This window comes from Myodes glareolus, chromosome 20 (assembly GCF_982192425.1).
Source record: "Myodes glareolus chromosome 20, mMyoGla1.1, whole genome shotgun sequence".
NCBI lineage: Eukaryota > Metazoa > Chordata > Mammalia > Rodentia > Cricetidae > Myodes > Myodes glareolus.
In genome coordinates, this window is record NC_142045.1 from 15,409,556 (window position 1) to 15,430,069 (window position 20,514).

At 36.1% G+C, this 20,514-nt stretch overlaps 1 long non-coding RNA gene and 1 pseudogene across 2 annotated transcripts in view; both read right to left on the reverse strand.

Annotated features, from left to right (window-relative positions):
* LOC125394143 (uncharacterized) overlaps positions 1 to 20,514 on the reverse strand; it is a 176,013-nt gene that overhangs the window by 139,858 nt on the left and 15,641 nt on the right. The gene's annotated exons all lie outside the window — the stretch shown is intronic.
* On the reverse strand, positions 2,862 to 2,953 carry LOC146890098 (small nucleolar RNA U3; annotated as a pseudogene).

Genomic DNA, 20,514 nt, shown 5'->3' on the forward strand with positions numbered 1-20,514 from the left:
CAAAATATATAACCACAAGGAGTCATCATCTCACTAATAAATCAAATCCTTTCATAAAAGCTTTTGACTTAATTTCTCAGTATAAAATGACCTCTTCTATTAAAATCCCACTCACTTACAATAATCTATCATTATGCTTGTCAATCTCTTCTAGTCATGAACATCCCGGAAATCTGAGACTGATTTATGTTTGCTTGTTGGATTTTTAAGTCATATTACTAGTGTTTTGAAAAATAAATGAGTATAGTATTGCTTAGGATGCTAATTATTAATAAACTGAAATTATGGAGATAATATAAGAGAAGGAAAATAAATGATCAATTTATTTTTTTAATATTTTAACACAAAGGGCTTTGTCCAGGGTTCAAATAGTATTATATGTTACAGGGATAAGAATGCATGCAAAGTTCTCTACCCACAAATAGTGATTGTAGATTCAAGTGCATACTTTGGCCTAATATTGCATATAGTTTCTAAAATAATTATTTTAAATGTTTTCTACTTGCAAAGAAGATGTGTTCATAGATTGACATTTCAGAGATGATCGGAGGAGTTTTAGCTATGATACACAGAAATGAACAAACCACTGTAATGTCGTATGCAGAAGAAAAGAAAGGACAAATTCCATAGATATGGACTTCTTTGTTGTATTTAACTAACAGAAATGAAGCCAGTGTAGCTGAATCTTGTAAGCAATGGTAAGTGTAACATGAATGGTATGTGGAGAGGCAATTTAATCAATTAATCAGAGACAAGGTCTCCCAGATAAACCTGGCTATCTTTGAAATCCTAATCCTCTTGATGCAGCTCTCTGAGTGCTGGGATTATGGGGTTGTGTCACCAGGCTTGACACGAATTACAATTTAAAACCTCACTTTCACTGGTGAGGAATAATAAAAGGAGGTAAGGTCAAGAAGAGTAGAAAAACTGCAAAAAAAAAAGAAAAGAAAAGAAACATCAGTGAATATAACATATTTCTGTTTAAAATTCTGTTAGAACCAATAATACTCAAAGAATAGAATGTTATTGAGAAATAGGGGCAAGAGGAAAAGGAAAAGAGAGGGAAAGAACAAAGAAGAAAGTAGGGGAAAGGAGAAGGAGAAGGAGAAACAGGAATGTAATAAACTCATTTAACAAAAGTACTAACAAGGAAAATCTCCTGTTGTCAGAGAATACCTTTCTCTGAAACTAAAGGAATGCCTCTTAGTTCATGGCTTCTCACACTTTAATATTCACTAGAATCATCGTAATCTTTTGTTAAAATGCTAGTTCTAACTCTGTAGGTCCAGAGTGGAACCTTAAGCACTACATTTAATTTTATTTTTATTAATTTGTATACATTTTTCAATATTTGCTGAAAAGTGTAGCAAAGTAATGCAGATAGACAATATTTCATCACCATATTGGGCTTGTTATAATTTCTAACTCAAAGCAATTTATTCTGAAGTTTGAGACAGATCTTACTATGAGACTCATGCTGTCCTCAAATCTGTATTATCCTGCCCCTGCCTCAGCCTGCATTTCATTGTTCATGTTGTCTATGAACTCTTCCCCCATGCTATTGTATAAAATGTATCTAAAAATTACAGTAAAGTATAGTCAACTCAGTAAAGAATGTGAGAACTTACACCCATATATTTACACAGAATACGTTATCTAACCCCCATTTCTTCTTCCCTACTCCCTTTATGAATGTGGATTAACAACTAATTAGTTAATGTAGCAAAAACCTGGACATATTTCTTCACACAGTTGGATTCCTACAGTTCACGGTCCACAGCTGTTGCCTACTGATGAATGTGTGGTCTGTGAAAGATTCTGTCTCACCAAACAAGGAAGACAGTTCTTGAGATCAGTACATGAGATTGTTTTCTGGCATCTGCAAGAATACACACACACACACACACACACACACACACACACACATACCACAAGTGTGTTACAGTGACAGATCATGTCCTCTGCTGCAGCATTTTCAAGATGTTTACAGGGGACACTGGTACAAATAGTCATGCAAACACAGTTGGAGCATCATGGTTTAGATAATGCCCTAGGCAAGACATAACTATCTTACAAAAAGTTGTACGAAGTATGGAAGAGTTCAAAAACAAGACTGAAATCTGCATGACTGGTTTTGGGAATTTTGTACTATATTAAAGGGTAAGATGAAATGACAGACCAGCAATTCTAATGCAGGAAATCAGGCTGTTAAATAGTATCATATGCTGTAATCATTTCTACAACACCATTGAGATTCCTCAGATATGAGAGAATTAAAGAAAAAAGCGGTCTCGAGATAGTTGTGAAGTGCTGCTGACCTCTGGATTTTGATTTTCACACACATGCCTGGTAACATCTTCTAAACTATCAGTTGATTGGCTCTCCCCCACTGCTGTGGAGTTCCTCAATGCTTAACATCACTTCCTTTGTCTTTAAGAACTGACTAATTTACTACAACAGTGATGGAGGAGTGAAACATTCTGGGGTGCATTTGAGATGAATTTATCTTTACTACCCCTTTCACCATTTATTTACTTATGTTTTTAAGTGAGAAAATACCTCAGAAAGAAGCAAAGATTTATTTTCTGGCAGTATACTCTAACTCAATTAACTAATTACATTAGTCAGTGAAAAAAAATAATTTACACCTACCAAAGAGCTATTTCTGTATTAATGTTTGGATAGTGTCTGTATTATTTGGAAGTTTAAGGTCATCCTCAAAGGCCCATATGTTAAATCATTGACCCTCAGGGTTTTTTTGTTTTGTTTTGTTTTGTTTTTTGCTTTGTTTTACTTTGTTTTGTTTTGTTTTGGGAGATAATAGAATGTGTTAGAATCTACTCTATTTTGATTCTTGGACAAGCACTTTGACTAGGTACTTTAAAATGTATCTAGGGCCCAAAAGATATTTCTAGTAACAAACTATAGAAATTGACCCTGAAAGTGTAGTCTTCCTATATACAAATGATAAAGAAGCTAAGAAAGAAACAGAGAAACAACACCCTTCACAATAACCACAAAACCAAAAATATCTTGGGGTAACACTAACCAAAGAAGTAAAAAACCTGTTCGACAGGATCTTTAATTTTTTGAAGAATAAAATTGAAGAAGATAGCAGAAAATGGAAAGATCTCCCATGCTCTTGTATAGGAAGGATCAACACAGTAAAAATGGCAGTCCTACCTAAAGCAATCTGTAGATTCAATGCAATCCCTTCTCCGCCTACCTAAGTACTGCCCTATCAGGGTAAAGCAGTTTCTTTATTCATTAACCAATACAAGCAACATACAGAGGGGACTCCCACATCAACAAATCATCCTGGGTATTTTGTTGTAGTGACGGAAAGCTGAGTAACCATCCAGTCAGAAAATTAATACCAGTACAATTTCATATTTTCCTCCTCTTTTATTTTTTACGTCTAAAATTAATTTTAGAAGAGTTCACTCATTACTGTTTTTAATCTCCCTCTCCCTTTCTCCCATAAAGTAACCCCTTGTTCTTAATAAATCCCTCTTCTACATTTGTGTGTGTGTGTGTGTGTGTGTGTGTGTGTGTGTGTGTGTGTGTGTGTGTGTTCAGGCGTGCACAAGCATGCATGCATGTCCAACTGATGAGTGTTTCCATGAACAAGAGTGGAGAGTTATTGGAAAATGGACACTTTACCAGTGGTTACAGTTCTGAAGCAATTGGCGACCAGAGCCCCAGAAGCCCTTTTTCCCTTTACACAGTGTTGTGGTGCCCAACTTTGTGCGCAGCTCTCACTAGGTAACCTCAGTTGTGAGGAATTCAAGAACGTGGGGGGCTTGACATGTCCCAAAGATAGCGTTTGTCATACGACTCAACAATCTGTTCTGTAAGCTCTTATATTTTTTCACATTTATCTGTTCCTCATTGAAGATGGTGGCTAAATAAACAATTTCCATGTTGCCACCCTGATGTTTTTAGTTTTTGAGTATAGATTTACAAGATCATAATGAAATTAAAGATATTGTCATGACCAGCAAACGCTGGTATGTGGTTCTTTGGGATTTTTAAGCTTTTACACATGCCTAGGTTTCTCTGGGTAAGGATTTCAAAATAGTAAATTGAAGACATAGAGATTAACAGATTTTTCTATGTTTATCTAGCACATTTGTGAAAGAACAGTTAAAAATAACAAGCACATACTTCCAGCATTATACAAGCAACAGTACATTGAAACACAGATCATAATTAGGGAAAAAAACTTTAAGTACATTAGTACTTTGGAGACATGGAACTAACAGAAGCAAAGTAACAGAAGCAAACCTCGCTTTGCAAGGTTAATATACAGTTTTAATGTCATGAACTTCTTTTGTTTACATAATTTAGGTTTGTGAAAACATAAAATATCAGACAGAATTCCTATCACTGTAAAGAGCAGGTTTCAAATGTCTGATGTTTTTCTTTACAAATACTGTTCTAGCTTTGAAATTCTTCTTTTCATAGCTAGAACTCGAGTTCAGATGTGCCTTTAGGAAAAATTCTGCAGTGAGAGAGTTACATTTGGGGTTGCCACCTGCCTTTCCCGAGCAATAATTTACGATTCACATGGGGGTCTAATAGACTGGCCCAGGTTCCAAACAAATCAGATACTCTCTGAAGAGCCATTCAGCTTCCTGTTCCAGTTTATCTTTCTATCTGCTCTCCCACGGCTGTGGACTCCAAGAGTTCCAAAGCAGCTTAGAACCTCCGCAACCCTGCTTTCTTTGGCGAGCAGTATTATAGCACATTTGACTGGTGAGAACTGGATATATAATCTTTCCAACAAATGTTTTTGAAATTGGATATTACATCTTTCCTGGTTTTACTTTAAACTTAAGGTCATTACTATTTTTAAGTATTAAATGCCACACCATGCTCTCAAAGAAACTATACTAATAATGATTTCTTAGCCTCACTCCACAGAAAGGTAGAATCGTGGCTTAATTCTCTCAACCGGAATCCTCTTTGAAAAGGAAATGGTGGTAATAAACATGAAAGATATAAAGAGAGTTGGCATATAATAATTAGAGTGTACTGCATACATATATGAAATTGACAAAGAACAAACTCAATAAAATGATAAAAAAAATCTGATATCCCTCTATTTTTCTCTTCCTTCTTATGTTTCCTATTAGTAGAGGAAGCTTCATGAGAGTTTCAATACTTTGTGTAGCTCTCATTTTTATTCTTAATATCTCAAGATAAATGGACAAAAAAGGGGGAATCTGATTAAATATTCAGCCACTTAGATAAGATTTGAGATTCCCATGGTCTTATAATGTCAGAATAATACAAACTCAATAAAACTATCACAGGACCAGTGGGAGCTAATCGAATTTAGGAAAATTTGTACTAATTTAAATGACAGTTTCAAGTTATTCTAAGATGATTAAAATAATTAATCCGTATAAGATATGCTAAGAAATAATAACAAACTAGAAATTCAAGCTGAATTTATATGTAACACAATCAGTGAGAACAATTATGAAAATATTACTGAATTCTTCTGCACAGATGGTATTTCTGACACACAGCAGGAAATCAAACACATTAAGTCTCTTCTAAGACTAATGATGAAGGATTTGCAACTGATTCTTACAAACTTACAGAATCATAATCCTTTTCTTACTTTTTTTAAATACAAAAATGGCAACATGACCCCAGTCAATGTCTCCATAAATGACAAGGTAGTTTGTCCACTGTTGAGATCATTAGAACATTTCAAAGAAATGAAGTCTCAGCCTCAGAAATTTTATTAGAATTTCAATATTAGTTGTGGTAGTATTATATATATATATATATATATATATATATATATATATATATATCCAATTCCAGAGTATTCACTTATTTATTAAGGCTTATTATACTAATGTTGACTTTAGTGAGAAAAATCAAGCATTCAGGCCCTGTTCTCTAGATGTTTCAAGCTCCATTGTGGGTTTCTTATATCAACAATTTAAACTATATTTGCAGTTAATTTTCTTAATTACATCTGTACTACCATGCACTTACGGAGGTCAAGTACAACTTGGGGTGTTGGCTCATTCCTCCTACCACATGGTTCAAAAAACTAAGCCAATGTCTTCAAGCTCAGACATGAGTGCTGCTGCAAGTTGAACTACCATGCAAACCCTCAGGTAGTGGCTTATAAAATCTGCATTTATTATCTTCAGGTTCATTCTTATATTTCCAATATCTGAAAAGAACATCTCATTTTTCAACCACATTTCACATCATATACTTCCTCAGGATTATGTGCTCCGTGGGTCAATATATGCTGTCTTACCTATAGAAAGACCTCTAATCTTCCAACCATTTTTCTCAGAGAAATTGTAGAATTTCCCCTAATACTCTAATAAGAAGCTTAATTATAAACTGCATTTTGTTTCAAAAACACTAGAGAAGTACCATAGGGAACAGGAAAAGTGTGAGCCTTGGTATAGGATTCCTCATACTGAATTCTATCATTTGCTTGCTGTGCGGCCATAGATATGTGCATATCTGCATGCAATTGTGCTTTCTCTGAGTGTGGGACTACTGCTTTCAACTCACAGGATTTATTATACCAAAGCAAGAACTATCACACTATAAAAAATTCATAAAATATCGATGATGTAATAGGCGGGTAATAATATTTTTATATTATAATAAAAAGAATGACCAAGCCTGTATGTCCTGTGGTTGCATGTAATAGAATTAAAGCTAAGCCCTGTATATTTCTTATCCATCTTATCATGTCCTTCAGTCAGCAAGGTGAAATTAATGAACCAAAAAAAGGCACAAAGTTTGAAATATTTCCATGATTTAATATATTAGTGTCTTTATCAAGATGGAATATGAAAAGTGTATGCCTAAAGGCAGGTGGTAGAAAAAAGGGGAATTTTGTAGCAGTGGGACTTAATTTGGAGAAAATTAAGAAATCTAGTGACACAGAAAGAAAAAACAGGATTTCTTATTCAGACAAGAATTTTCTTTTTCTTAGTATTTTGGTGATTATGTGTGTCCATTTTGTTCTCCTCTTACTGTCGACTCCAGCATAAAATGACACTAAATGTTCAATTTTTGAAAAAAAAATTACACATAACTGTGATAGAAATACAAATTAGGTGGTGTGTGTGTGTGTGTGTGTGTGTGTGTGTGTGTGTGCCTGCCCTTGGCAGTGATTTTTTTTTTCATAAATCAATTGAGAGTTTGTGTTTGCATTTCTGAATTTTTTATTCTGATCTGGATATATATCTATATGTTTTGTTAATATCATGTGTTTTATTTACTACAGTCTTGTATTTGTAACACAATTTGGAATCAGATGGTATCATAATTTTTCATGCTAGTCCTAAGTATATGGGATATCTTTTCGTTGTTTGTTTTGTTTGTTTGTTTCTGTTTTTTAGTTTGGTTGTTTTGCACGCGTGTGTGCATGCATGCATATGTGTGTGTGTGTGCCTGGTTTCTTAAGAATTTTAGTATAACACTTTTTAAAGAATGACAACCAATTTTTTGTAAGAAATATGTTGACTCTATTCATTCCTTTTGAATGTACAGCAATTTTATCACCAGTAACTTACCAACGAATTAACATGGAATATCTGGCCATTCTGCTTGATGTTTTTAATCGTTTTTATCTAAGTATTGAAATTTCATGAAGGGCCTTTTACTTCATTGCTTAAATATATCCAAGGTAATTGCTGTATTACTTTTGTAAGTTGCAAGGTTGTTCTGATTTCTTTTTCAGATCACTTATTAATGTATTATCATTACAAGTTTTTGTGTGGTGATTTTCTACCATAATATTACATTCCAACCACAGTTTTCCCTCCCACCCCTCCTCCTGCCTGCCCCTCACATCCCTCCCAGCCCACCTTCCATCTACTTCCCTGAACAAGGGAAAGTGCTCCCATGGGGCATCAACAAAGTTTGATATATTATGTTGGGACAGGACCAAGCAACTTCCCCCACACTAAAGCTGAGCACAGCATCCCACCATAGGGAATGGGCTCCAACAAGCTAGCACATGCACCAGGGATAGATCCTGGTTCTATTGCCAGGGGTCCCTCAGATAGATCAAGCTTCACCACTGACTCCCACATACAGAAGGCCTAGTTCAGGTCTAGGGAGGCTCCACAGATATCTGCCTAGAGTTCACGAGTTTCCACGAGCTTGATTCAGTGTCTCTGTAGATTTCTTCATCATGATCTTGACCTCCCTTGTTCAAATATTCCCTTCTCTCTCTCTTCAACTGTATTCCCAGAGCTTGGCCAGGTGTTTGGTTGTGGATCTCTGCATCTGTTTCCATTAGTTATTGGATGAAAACTCTATGATGAAAGATGGGGTATTCACTAATCTGATTACAGGGGAAGGCCGGTTCAGGCATCCTCTCTACTCTTGTTATGAGTCTTAGCTATGGTCGTCCTTGTGGATTCTTGAGAATTTCCCTAGCACCAGCTTTCTCCCTAACACTATAATGATTCTCTCTATCAAGATATCTCTTTAATTGCCCCCCTCTGTCCCTCACCCCCTTGATCACCCCATTTCCTCTTGTTCTCATCCCATTCCTCTGACCTTTACTTCCCCGCTTGTCCTCAGTTTACCAAGAGATCACATCTAATTCTTCTTTCCAGGGTGATCCATGTGTCCCTCTTAGGAAAACCATTCGAAGTGAGGTAACTCAGACTCAGAAAGACAAACAAGGTATATATTCAAAAATAAGTTAATATTGGATGTAAAACAAAGGACAACTAGACTAGAAACCACAGCTTCAGAGAAGCTAGATAACAAGGAGGACCCTAAGAGGGATACCATGAAAATTTAAATTCATCATAAAAAAATAACTTCAGTAATGCTGATAGAAAAACTGACTATACAAAAGAACAAAATTGGACTCTCTTTTAGTAATCTTATGAGAATATCAACAAAAATGAATTAAATATTCCAATCCAGGAACTTACACTATAAAGTTACTAAGGGAGAAAAAATAGTACACAGCACTGCTCTGACAAATTACTGTTTGGACTTGACTTCAATATCACAACAAAAATACAGAGAGTCCTGTATGATTTCTACACTGCAGTCAGAACTTATGCTAGTGTGCAGACAATCTACAAACTATCAGGGATCTTGTAAGTCATATAGCTGATAAGACATTAGTATACAAAATATACACACTAGTCAAAAAGTTCAGAAGGGATAAAACAAGGCAAAACACTGGTTCTGTAATAGGTAAGAGATGACATTTTTCAAATGTAAATTTTCAAATGAAATATTGATACAATAAAAATGCTCAAAATCACTAGAATCTGCAAAGTATATACTAGCTATGAAATTTGTGGGCACACACTTTAAGTTGCATGTAGCATCAAACTGAGAGACACTAAGATGGTACTCTCTATCATATGATGGGGAAAAAATGAGATGTTGAAAAAGCCTAAGGTCAATGGATACACAATTGACACTTACTTGGGGCTGGCTTACAGTTTAGGAGGTCTGGTCCTTTATCATCATTGTGGGAAGCATGGTGGCATTCAGTTAGACATGATGATGGAGAAGGAGCTGAAGGTTTTACACCCAGACCACCCAGCAGGCAGCAGGAAGAGAATCCCACACTGGTTCTGGCTTGAGCATCTGAGACCTTAAAGCCCACCCCCAGTGACACACTTCCTCCAAGACTGCCAAACCAACTTCAACAAGGCCACACCTCCTAATAGTGCCACTTCCTATGATTCTACGGGGGCCATTTTCTTTCCAACCACCAAATTCTCTCTATTTCTTTCTGACCTTAATAGTTTGTGATCCAGTGGATTATTAGAAAAAGTAAAGAGGCCGTTTTTCTATGGGGAGTACTAAACTTCCATGAGAGCAGTGGTCAGAAGAGAATGAGGTGGATAGAAATGGAAATACATAAAATAAAAAAAGCAAAATGGAACTTGATCGAGATAACATATATTAAAATAAACAATTAAATCCAAACACCTACCCAGATGGAATATAAATCAAGTTGTAAAGTAGGCAGTGAAATCTACATGTATATATTTTAAGGCAATACACCTAAATTAAAATGTGTAGTTTTCATAATATGTTGATATTCAAATTTACTTTAATACCTAGGTTTTATATCAATATTTTTTCATTATCTCCAGCAGTCAGTTTTTAGAATTTATTTCTTTGTTTCGTCATGACATAAAATTTAATTAAAAACGTCTTAATATCGTTGCCAACCTTAGAAAGTTAACTTAAAAGTTTTGATTGGGTTTAATGTCAGTAATTTTTTCCCTTTAGAAACACAGTACAACTAGAAAATATTTTATCAAAGCGAAATGACCCAGGGTCTTCCATCTTCCACAGTGCTCAGCACTTTCAGGATAATGATACATATTGTCTTATCGGTAGCAGAAGGAAATCATAGGCAGAGATTAAGAAACCAACTAAAACAAAATCAAATAAAACAAAAATCACACAAGTTTTAACCAAAGCACTTTTGGTCACAGTATGTCCAATGACTGCATCTGAAACTCTAAAATCATTCTCAAATTTTAGCCAGAATAATGAGGCAAGCTTGCAAAAATTTCTGTTTGGCTTTCCCATCAAATTCTCAAGTTAGTATCTTTGGGAGGGAAGTGGAAATTCTGCATTCCCAAAAAAGTGCTTTGGTCTTACTGAAGGCCTATGGTCCCTCATTGAAAACCTTTTACATACGTGTTCAATCTTGACAGACAGTGAAAAAGTATCTACAAGTAATTGGAGAAAATTTAAAACAATAGTGACCTTGTGAGACAAATCTTTTAAAGATAAGTTCAAAAAGAAGGAAAAATACATAGTTAAAAACTATCATGAAACACCCTGAAAACTGTTTTCATCTCTAACCAATGTTTCTCAGAAAGCTGTGGCTGTAATTCCATTTATCTAAATTATTCAAAATTTTATACATGAGTACTGTATTTACATCATGGCATCCCACTATCTCTCCCTTCCACTTTCTTCAGTACCCCATTTTTTTTCTTTTTCTCAATTTCATGGCCTTATTTTCTTTATTACATACATCTATTATATGTCTATCCATCTACAGTCCTGTGAGTCCATTTAATGTTGCTAGTGTGGACATGTGTTTGCAACTGACTCCTTGGGACTGGATACCTTATTGGAGGATTTTAACTAGAGAAAACTACTTATCTCTCCCACGGCAGCCTTTTATTGTCTGTAGCACTTCATTGAAGGTGAGAACTATGAAGTATCCCCGGACCTCATTAACAGACCAATAGACATTCTCATTATACCAGCCTTGCTTCAGAAAGCATTTTACTATTGAGGTTTCATGTATGCAGCTTCCCTGTCATGTCTAAAACACACTATTTCCAGAAGACATCCTGGTCCTCTGGTTCTTACAATCTAGCTTCTTTCCCCTGCACCTTCCACAATCGTCTCTGAGCCTCAGGAGTAAGTGTTTTCAATGCAGTTGTTGCCAATTAGAGTTGAGCACATCACTGTAATATGTTCTCTGCATTTTAACAATCTTTGAACCTTTGTAATTGTGTCAATTTGTTGCTAAAAGAAGGTTCTTTGCTGAAGGGTAAGAGATATACTTATGTCATGTGTGAGTATAAGGATATTTTTAAAGTTAGAAATTATTTTGGTTTCGGAAAATGGCAGTACTAAGTTTATCGCTAGAGTCGGTGACCTCTGTAGCCATGTTTAGTTAGCTAGGTGTGCAATACAAGGCTTGAACTCCCTGTTCTCCAGAATGCCTTAAGTAGAATTAAATAGCTCTTGGTTACTGCTCAAGATGAACGTACCACTATTGCTCAGTTGGTGATATTTAGCCAGACTGGACATCCCTGTGTTCTGCACTCTTTGCGAAGGGTCAAACTATTCTTTGGTTTTTCTCTTTTGGCAGCTTACAAGAACTGTTCTATGAGAACCGGTACTCACAGATGATAGCTCAGGTCAGTTCCAGCTCAATTCCTTCAATCTCTGTGTCTGAAGTATGTAGTTTCATCAGCAGTATAACTGGCCTTGCATCCATGTTCCGCTGGACAGCCAAGTGCAAATGGCACTAACATATTATGTTGGAGGTATCTTAGACTTGCTTGGAATGGATGTTTTCCGTGCAAGAAAGCATATTTAATATAGGCTCTGTTGCTGCTAAGATGCTGTGATCATTATCACCCTATCACCCTATGAATCTTGGCGCGCTCTCTCTCTCTCCTCTCCCATCTCTCCTTTTCTCTCCTTCTTCCCCTCTCTGCTATGCATGCACCTGCTGCCACACACACAAGCACACACATACACTTTTATATGTAAAACTGTTGCCCTAAATTAAACAAGAGAGTTGGTAATTCATTTGTAAATTTGAAATGCCAAACAGAAACAGTAATGGAGGACATTTTGGCACCATTATCCTTTAATTTAACTTATTTAACTACAGTAGACTCAAGCACTGAAAATAAATGTTACTCACTGATTACAGAGCTTCAGGAGAAATACTTAACTTGAAAATATAGAAATCATTCATCAATGGAACACCCCTGTCAGTCATTAAAGTAGAGTGGGAGTGTACATTTATAGACAAAATTAGATTATTCTGCTTGAAATACCTTCATACAATCATGTACATTACCAAATTCCAGGATTTGTTCATACATATTCAAGACTGATACTCAGAAAAGAACGAGGGAGAGAAGGAAGAACAAAGAAAGAGGAGGTAAGGATGAAGGAAATAAGGAGAAAAAGGGAAAGACGTTGTTAGTATAATTTTCAGCAGTGTATTGGTTGCCTTTTTTATTATTATTATGCCTGTGCCCATGGAATCTGTAGAACACTCCATTTTGATTCTGCTACCCTTTCCTTGAAATCCACCCTTCATCTTAAACTTGTCAATTTAAAAGATAATTAATGGCTACCACTGTTTCAGCCTGATTCTCTTCTCTCGTTTTTCTCTTACCAGTTCAGTAATACTAAAGCAAAACAAAATTAATGAATGCTGGGGATGTAATCATTATGTTGAAAGAAGGCCACTTGTTCATCCCGGCTACCCAGAACTGAAATAATCACACAGAAACTGTATTAATTAAATCACAACTTGGCCCATTAGTTCTAGCTTCTTATTGGCTGACTCTTACATATTAATTTAACCCATTTCTATTAATCTGTGTATCGCCATGAGACTGTGACTTAACAGTTAATGTTCCATCTGGCTCTGGTGGTGCTACATGGCTTCTCTCTGACTCCACCTTCTTCCACCCAGTATTCCGTTTAGTTTTCCCTGCCTAAGTATGTTTTGCCCTGCTATAGGTCCAAAGCAGTTTCTTTATTCATTAATGCTAATCACAGCATACAGAGGGAATACCACATCACCATTCTCCCTTAGAGACCTTTGATTCACGGAGTTGGTTAAGTGGGCTTTGGTGCAGTTAAGGCAGTTGAAGAATGATGTGGCCACTCAAAGATTTAGTTTGTTTAGTTGCTTTTGTGAGACATAGTCTTACAGTATATCCCTGCCTAGCCTGGCACTATGTTGACCAAGCTTTCCTTTAACTAAAATGGTCCTATCTTTGAGGGTGCTTGGATTCCAGACCTGAATCAGCCATCCACATATCTCTGTCTAGCCTGGCACTATGTTGACCAAGCTGCCCTTAAACTAAAATGGCCCTACCTTTGAGGGTGCTTGGATCCCAGACCTGAATCAGCCATCCACATCCTTAATCTCTTACAGAACACAGGAAAATGTTTGGGTGAGAGCTTTATCAGAGGGATGCAGACACTCCCTTCTTCTGCATTCTGGGCAGCTGTGGAGGGTGGCTGACAACTCATTTTCTCAGTAAGAGTAAAGTCTTAGTTGGAATAGCTTTAGACCTGCGCAGTCCTCTTCACCTAGCAAATTACACCTTGGAGGTCTTACAGTGAACCGTTTCCAGTTCATATCTTGTCAGAGAATAAATCCTCAAGGAGCAGAGAAGCGAGGCGAGGGATCAACTGGGTAGGGAAATGAAACATCAATCATGGAAAGCCTCTGTTCACACTGGCATGGGCTTCAATCATCCAAGCAACTATGGAAAGATGAGGCCAATGCCATCACAAAAATGCTAGATTATAGTCAAGTATAAATTTCACATACTCCAAATCTGATATTTATAGTGGATGAAATAAGATCCTAGAAAAATTCTAAAGAAATTCCTAAATGGGATACCCTGAACCTCATTGGAACAAATTTTACAAGCACACTGTTAGGTACTGATTCAGTGAGTGGTAAGTTTTCTTCCTCCTATTATCTCCAAAAGTATTACAGGAAATACCTTTAGTAATTTTCAATTTATAGTCTTAAAGGAAAAGGGTCATTTTATATTTAATGTATGACTTAATTTAATTTTTTAAAATAATTAGAAATACACCGACAAATGATTTAACAGTATTAGAACTTTATCATTTTAGAGACAGTTATTTGTCTTCTAATATTGATACCTGAATTTTATTTTAAAGTTTTCTTATTTGATTACAAAAATAAAGAAAAACAGTCAGGTAGTGGTGCTGCAGGACTTTACACAGAGAAAGTCTCTGTGGGAAAAAATAAAACAAACAAATGAAAATAATAAAATATTGTTTGCATCTTTATAACAATTTTTGGATGAAGTGAATAATGAAAAATGACTTTTCATACCCTCAAAGATCGTTCTTTCTTTAAATATAGCACGATGAGAGATATGGAGATGAGAAATGACAAGAGAAATCAAAAAGAGAAATGCAGACGCCTATGATTAGCTACATGGGCCTTATTCTGCCGTTTCGCTGTTTCATAACCATCTTTGTAATTTGATATTAAGTCTTCCACCTGATTGAGAGCAATACTCTCTCCTCTAATCAATTTGCCCGGGACTCAGCACTTTTGCACGGAGAGCCACTCAGTACCCTCTTTCTTCTTAGAAGGTTCTTGCTGCACTTCTCTGAGATGAAATATTCTCTTTATCCATCCAGGTCACCAATGACTTATTCAAGGATACACTCTTATTCCTGCCCACCTGATGAGACATTTCTTTTAAATTTCTATTTTAAATCACTGAAGACCAACAAGAAAATAAAGCATTAGAGACAGCAGCAAGACGTCCAGGAGTGGCTTTTGTTAGAAACATTCTGAAAGAAAAAAGAAAGACGAAAAGAAAAGAAGAGAAAAGAAAAAAAAAAACACAAGGAGCTGAGCCAAGACATTCAGCCGTTTAAATGTATTTGAAATATTATTTTATATTTTCTGGGTGTTGAGGCTTTATTAGCTTACACTTTACAAAGATGAACTTGGCTCTTCTTAAGCAGGAGGACACTAGTTACACCCAAAAGTTTGTGGTTCAAATTCACATTCTCTCCAAAGAACAGCTGCTTCCATCTTTAAGTGTATTTATGTTTGAGGAGTATAATACAGGAGAAAATGTCCCACATCTTTTTTTCTATAGAGTGACAGTATATGATACCTTACTACATGGGATGATGTTTAGAATATCATAGAGAATTGTTAACAGTTAACAACCCTCCCAAACCTATTTCCTTCACATAACAATCATGTGGAATTAAAAATGTAACTTGAATTAATAGTAAAAGCATGAAGTCTTTGAAGTGAGGAAAAACAAAGCAAGTTATTTGGATCTGACATCTAAAAGAATTTGATGCTTAAATGAATCATTTGTGATAAAGTTAACTGTGGTCTCAAAGTTTAAAGCACAGAAGACAGATTCTAGAGATATCATTATGAATATTGATTGAAAACGACTTTGCCATTATAAGCAATAGGAATAAATCCTGGTCCTCATTCCCTTTTGAGGGATACCTTGCTGAGCCTAGACATGGTGGACAGGGCTTTGGCCATGTCTCGAAGCAATGTGTTAGACTTTGTTGACTCCCCATGGGAAGCCTTATCCTCTCTGATGATTGGGTTGGGAGGGGGTTAGGGGGAAAGGTAGAGGGAACTGAAGAAGGGAAGAGAGTGGGAACTGGGATTGGTATGAAAAATGAGAAAAGACAGTTAAAAAACAAATAAATAAAAATAAATTATACATATAAGCTCTCTCCCTCAAAAAACTTTGCCACAATGAAGATAATTAAAACAAAGTGGATAGATCCTTGATAAAAAGGGTTCTAGCATAGTTGAACAGGAAATCAGTGTCATTAATGAAAAGACAAGTAAAAATATGGAACGTGCTACATGCATAGTTTGGAAGGCAATCAATGAATGGGCTGTAGATCATAGGCTCAATTTTATATTAGTTAAGATCCAGCAGAATTATCAAGATGCAGAGTATATGTTAATAACTTGATGCAGATACACATGTGTGATGGAAAGGGTTAAGATGGATTTATGTCTCCAACACAAATAAAGTGTAGTAGATCACACAATGAATTTATCAAAACCATAGCACAAAGAGACAGTAGAGCCAATGGTGAAAATCTCTGTGCTTAAGTATGGAAAATAGAAAGAGGAGGAGATTAGCTGTCATTTATTCTTCCTTAATAACATGAACAGATCATCTGCTTGAACAAGACAGCATGGCAGCAGCATTAGCACTTGCTAATTTATAGCAACCACCTTTTAGTTCATTGATCTCATCATAATAAAACTCACCACTATTTCAAAAGTAGTAATAGCTGTGTGCCTAAGACATTTACTCATAACCTTCTGATTATATGCTAAGTTTTCGGAAGCACGCAGCTTAATAAGACATGACTTTTGCCTTCCTGAGACATCCTCTACTGAGTGCTCAAATATTTTATCCTGGCATATAGTTATTTAGCACAGTAATCTTACCAAAGAACTACAATTTAATTCCAAGAAGGATGGGGAATGACTCTGTTTGCAAATTGTCTGCCACACAAGGATAAACACCTAGGACACGTGGATTTTTGTTGTTTGTTGTTGGGTGTTGTAGGTTGTTGGATGGATTTTTTTTAACCAGGGGCCGTAGCTAAGCACCTGTAACATTGGCTTTGGGAAGATAAAGACAGTGGATCCCTGGAAAATGTAACTATTAAGTCTTGCCCAGCTCATGAGCTCCAAAGAGGGGCTCTCTATCAAGAAAGCAGAGTTATAATTACAGAGGAAGACATTAAACATCAGCCTCTGGCCTTTTTCACACACACACAAACATGTATATGTCTATATAAGTGTATGTTTCTATGTATGTATTATATGTATTAATCTTATTTACCATTGAATAGAGCTTTTAAATCTTTTGGTAAATGGACTTTTGGATTTATCATCTTCTTTTATATTCATGAAGGCCTCTTTAAGAAAGACAGCAACTGTTTCTTCCCTATGTGACATGTTCTTCGGATCTATCAAGGTGATAAGTGTATAGATACTTACCATCTCTTACTGCACTTTTCTACAGAGCAATGTTTCATTGATGAAAGCGTCTAGAGAAATTCTGTTACTTGTAAACATCGAAAATTTGTGTCTCTATTATAAATCTTCAATTTTATATAAAGAACAGATCTTTTCCTCAAATCTAGTTATGAAGTGTCCATGTTTTGCTTCTGCTTCTGTTTTTTAACCCAGATTATGGTTTTAATTTTGTAGTTCCAAAATTATATAGTAGGAATTAGGAGTAGAGCTCAGCAGTAGAATGCTCACCTAGCAGACAATGTTCTTGGTCCTTGATTACATCTCCATTATGTGTGTATGTGTTTAATGAAAGTCATATTATCTCATAAATACAATCATAATTACCATGATAGAAGCAACTATCAATGAGACTTTCATATATGATGTATCTATAGTTAGACATTTTATCTATATATACTACATATCAATTTTTCTCATTTATACAGTCCTGTAGTAAAATAGAAAAAAACTATTCATTAGGGTTTTTCAATATTGATTTCATAAAATCAAATAAAAATATAGGAAAGCTTTGAAGAAAAACATCCAAAGCGCAATGCAAAGCGGTTATCTCTGAAGCAAAGTTTGCTTTGGTAGTTTAATGAGTTGGCTGGTTTTGTGTGATGTGTGCGCTGACCAGCTGTGCAGATGGCAAGAGAGTGGTAGCAACAGCGAACAAGTTGAGTGCTTAAATCATAATCCATGAGGATCCATCAGGTGCCCATAGCAAACTGAGTAAGGAAGCAGTTTAAAAGCAAGGAATATGTATTTCCATTCCTGATTTTAAAATTCTTAATGTGTTATATGAAATATAATTTGACAGAAAGTTCATGCAAGGTATAAAACTAATAAGCAGGAGGAATGTATAATGTGACTGAGAAAGCCCTAATGTAATGTTGAAGTGTTTTAGCATATATGCTATGATGGAACTTGGAAGATGACAGCCCATTTTGTTCTTAAATTGAAGCGGTCAACCATGGAACTTGTTCAGATCTCTGCTCTATAACTTAAAAAAAAGATATTTCAAATGATTGCAATTAAATTGAAAATGTTCATGACGTCAGATTCTCAAGATGTGACTTACAGGGGAAAGTTGAGGACATTAAAAGCATTTAACAGGGACACAAGGAAACTGAAACTTTGACAGCTGGAGACAGATTTATTAAAGAAGTTCGAGTTTTAGTGATACACTTGCTTTAAGTATCATGAAAGCAAATTTAGGACCAAAGGGGGCTAGATATAGAAATAAAAGTTAGGGGTCAACACAATGAAGTTACCACAATTTGTCCAGCATATAGCAATAATAATATATATTAACATTTTAAGATATCTCAAAATATGATAGACTGCTTGAGAATATTTCAGATGACTGGGATTAATCATTTGGTTTTGGGTAATTAACCAGTATGCACTTGCCTGGGGAAGTTATTTATCCCCAGGAGTAATTTTATTACTCCTGCTCTCAGCTCTACGTTGACTGTAGTTCTTTGTGTGGGGTGAGGCCTCCTGGTCACCAGCCCCTGCCCTAGGTCATGGTCAATGTTGGTATGTTTATTACTGGTGTCCTAGTTCAGCTCATTATTAGACAGGTATATCAGTGAGACTTTATGTGTGCAATTCCTGGCATTATTAGAAGATACAGTCTTATAGTAAATGACTATGTATTTAGGAATATGTACATATATATATATATATATATATATATATAAACAAAAATTATTGGAAAAGAGGCCATGAATTTGAACATGAGGAAGGAGATACAGGCATACACCCTATTGCTCATTTTTAAATTCATAGACTATTTTTTTCACAAATTGTTGTGATAAAATACATACATATATATTTATAAAATATATAATACATTTTAAAAATAAAAGGACAAATTTTAAATCTTAAAAATTCTCACTCTCTGGAACTGCCAAAACAGAGAAACAAACAGCCACATGACCACATGACCACATGACCACATGCCGATATCCTTTGTTTTTTTTCCTTTGCACAAGTTCACAGCTTCACATTTCCATGACTACTGTCTCTGCAGATAAACTTAAAGGTTTATCTATCTCCTCATTTCTAGACAGGTAATTGTAACATCCTCTTTGCTGCCTGTCAGTGCTTTTCAACCAGAGACAGTTTTGTTCCTGTCTGGGGAGCACCTGGAAAAGTCTAGAGATATTGACTTTTTGGTACCTTTGGGAAAGGTGCTACTGACCTCTAGTGGGTAGAGGCTAGGAATGGCGCAAAACAAAACAACACAACACAAACAAACAACAGCAAAACATCATCATCAACAATAACAACAACAAAATCCCCACTAGGAACTAGGAGCTCTTGCACGAGAACCTAATCCAGAGGGCCATGGCTGAGAAACAACCCAAGGATGATAAATCAACCCCGCTCTATTTACCTGGAACAGTGAGCAATCCCAGTCCAGCAGACTTGAAGCTCAGAGTTGCCTCTCCTATTCCCCTCTTCCCCCTTTACTCCAAGCATCTGGGCTGGAGGTACTGCTCAACAGAGAACTCATGTATTGAATGCCTGCCAAGAGCACACTAGGCTCTGACTTTCATCCCTAGTACTACATAAAGCAGTGTGATGACTTCTGCCTGTAATCCTCACACTCTGGAGGTGGAGGGAGAGAAATCAGAAATTCCAGATCATCCTCACGTACAGAGTAAGTTTCATGCCAGCCTTTGTCTGAAAACTTAAATAAGTAAAATTGAATTTTTTTTTTTTTAAAAAAAAAGCACCCAAGCATCTTACCCTAAAGTTAGGGTACTGAATAGCTTTAGATGCACCACATCATTAATTGCTCAGTCATAGAAGCTAAAAGTCTCAGATGCGTCTTCAGCTTTCTTCTGATGTAAAACATGCGGATCTACCTCTTTTTGTTTGTTTTGCCTTTGCTTTTGACCAACTTCTAAGTTGTCTTTCTGACTCCCCTTCCCCTTTCTATGACTATCTTCCCTGCTTCCCTGGCAGTACTTGTACACGTTCTCGCAGCGAGGTTGTTTTTTTCTCATGTATTCATTTCATTGTTGCCAGTAATGTTCCTCTAAACCACAAGAACACCTGCTTCCTTGACCCCATAGGGACCACAGAGAATCCCTTGTCCATTGAGAGCTGGGCCATGCGGTACATGCCTGGAATATTAGAATTCC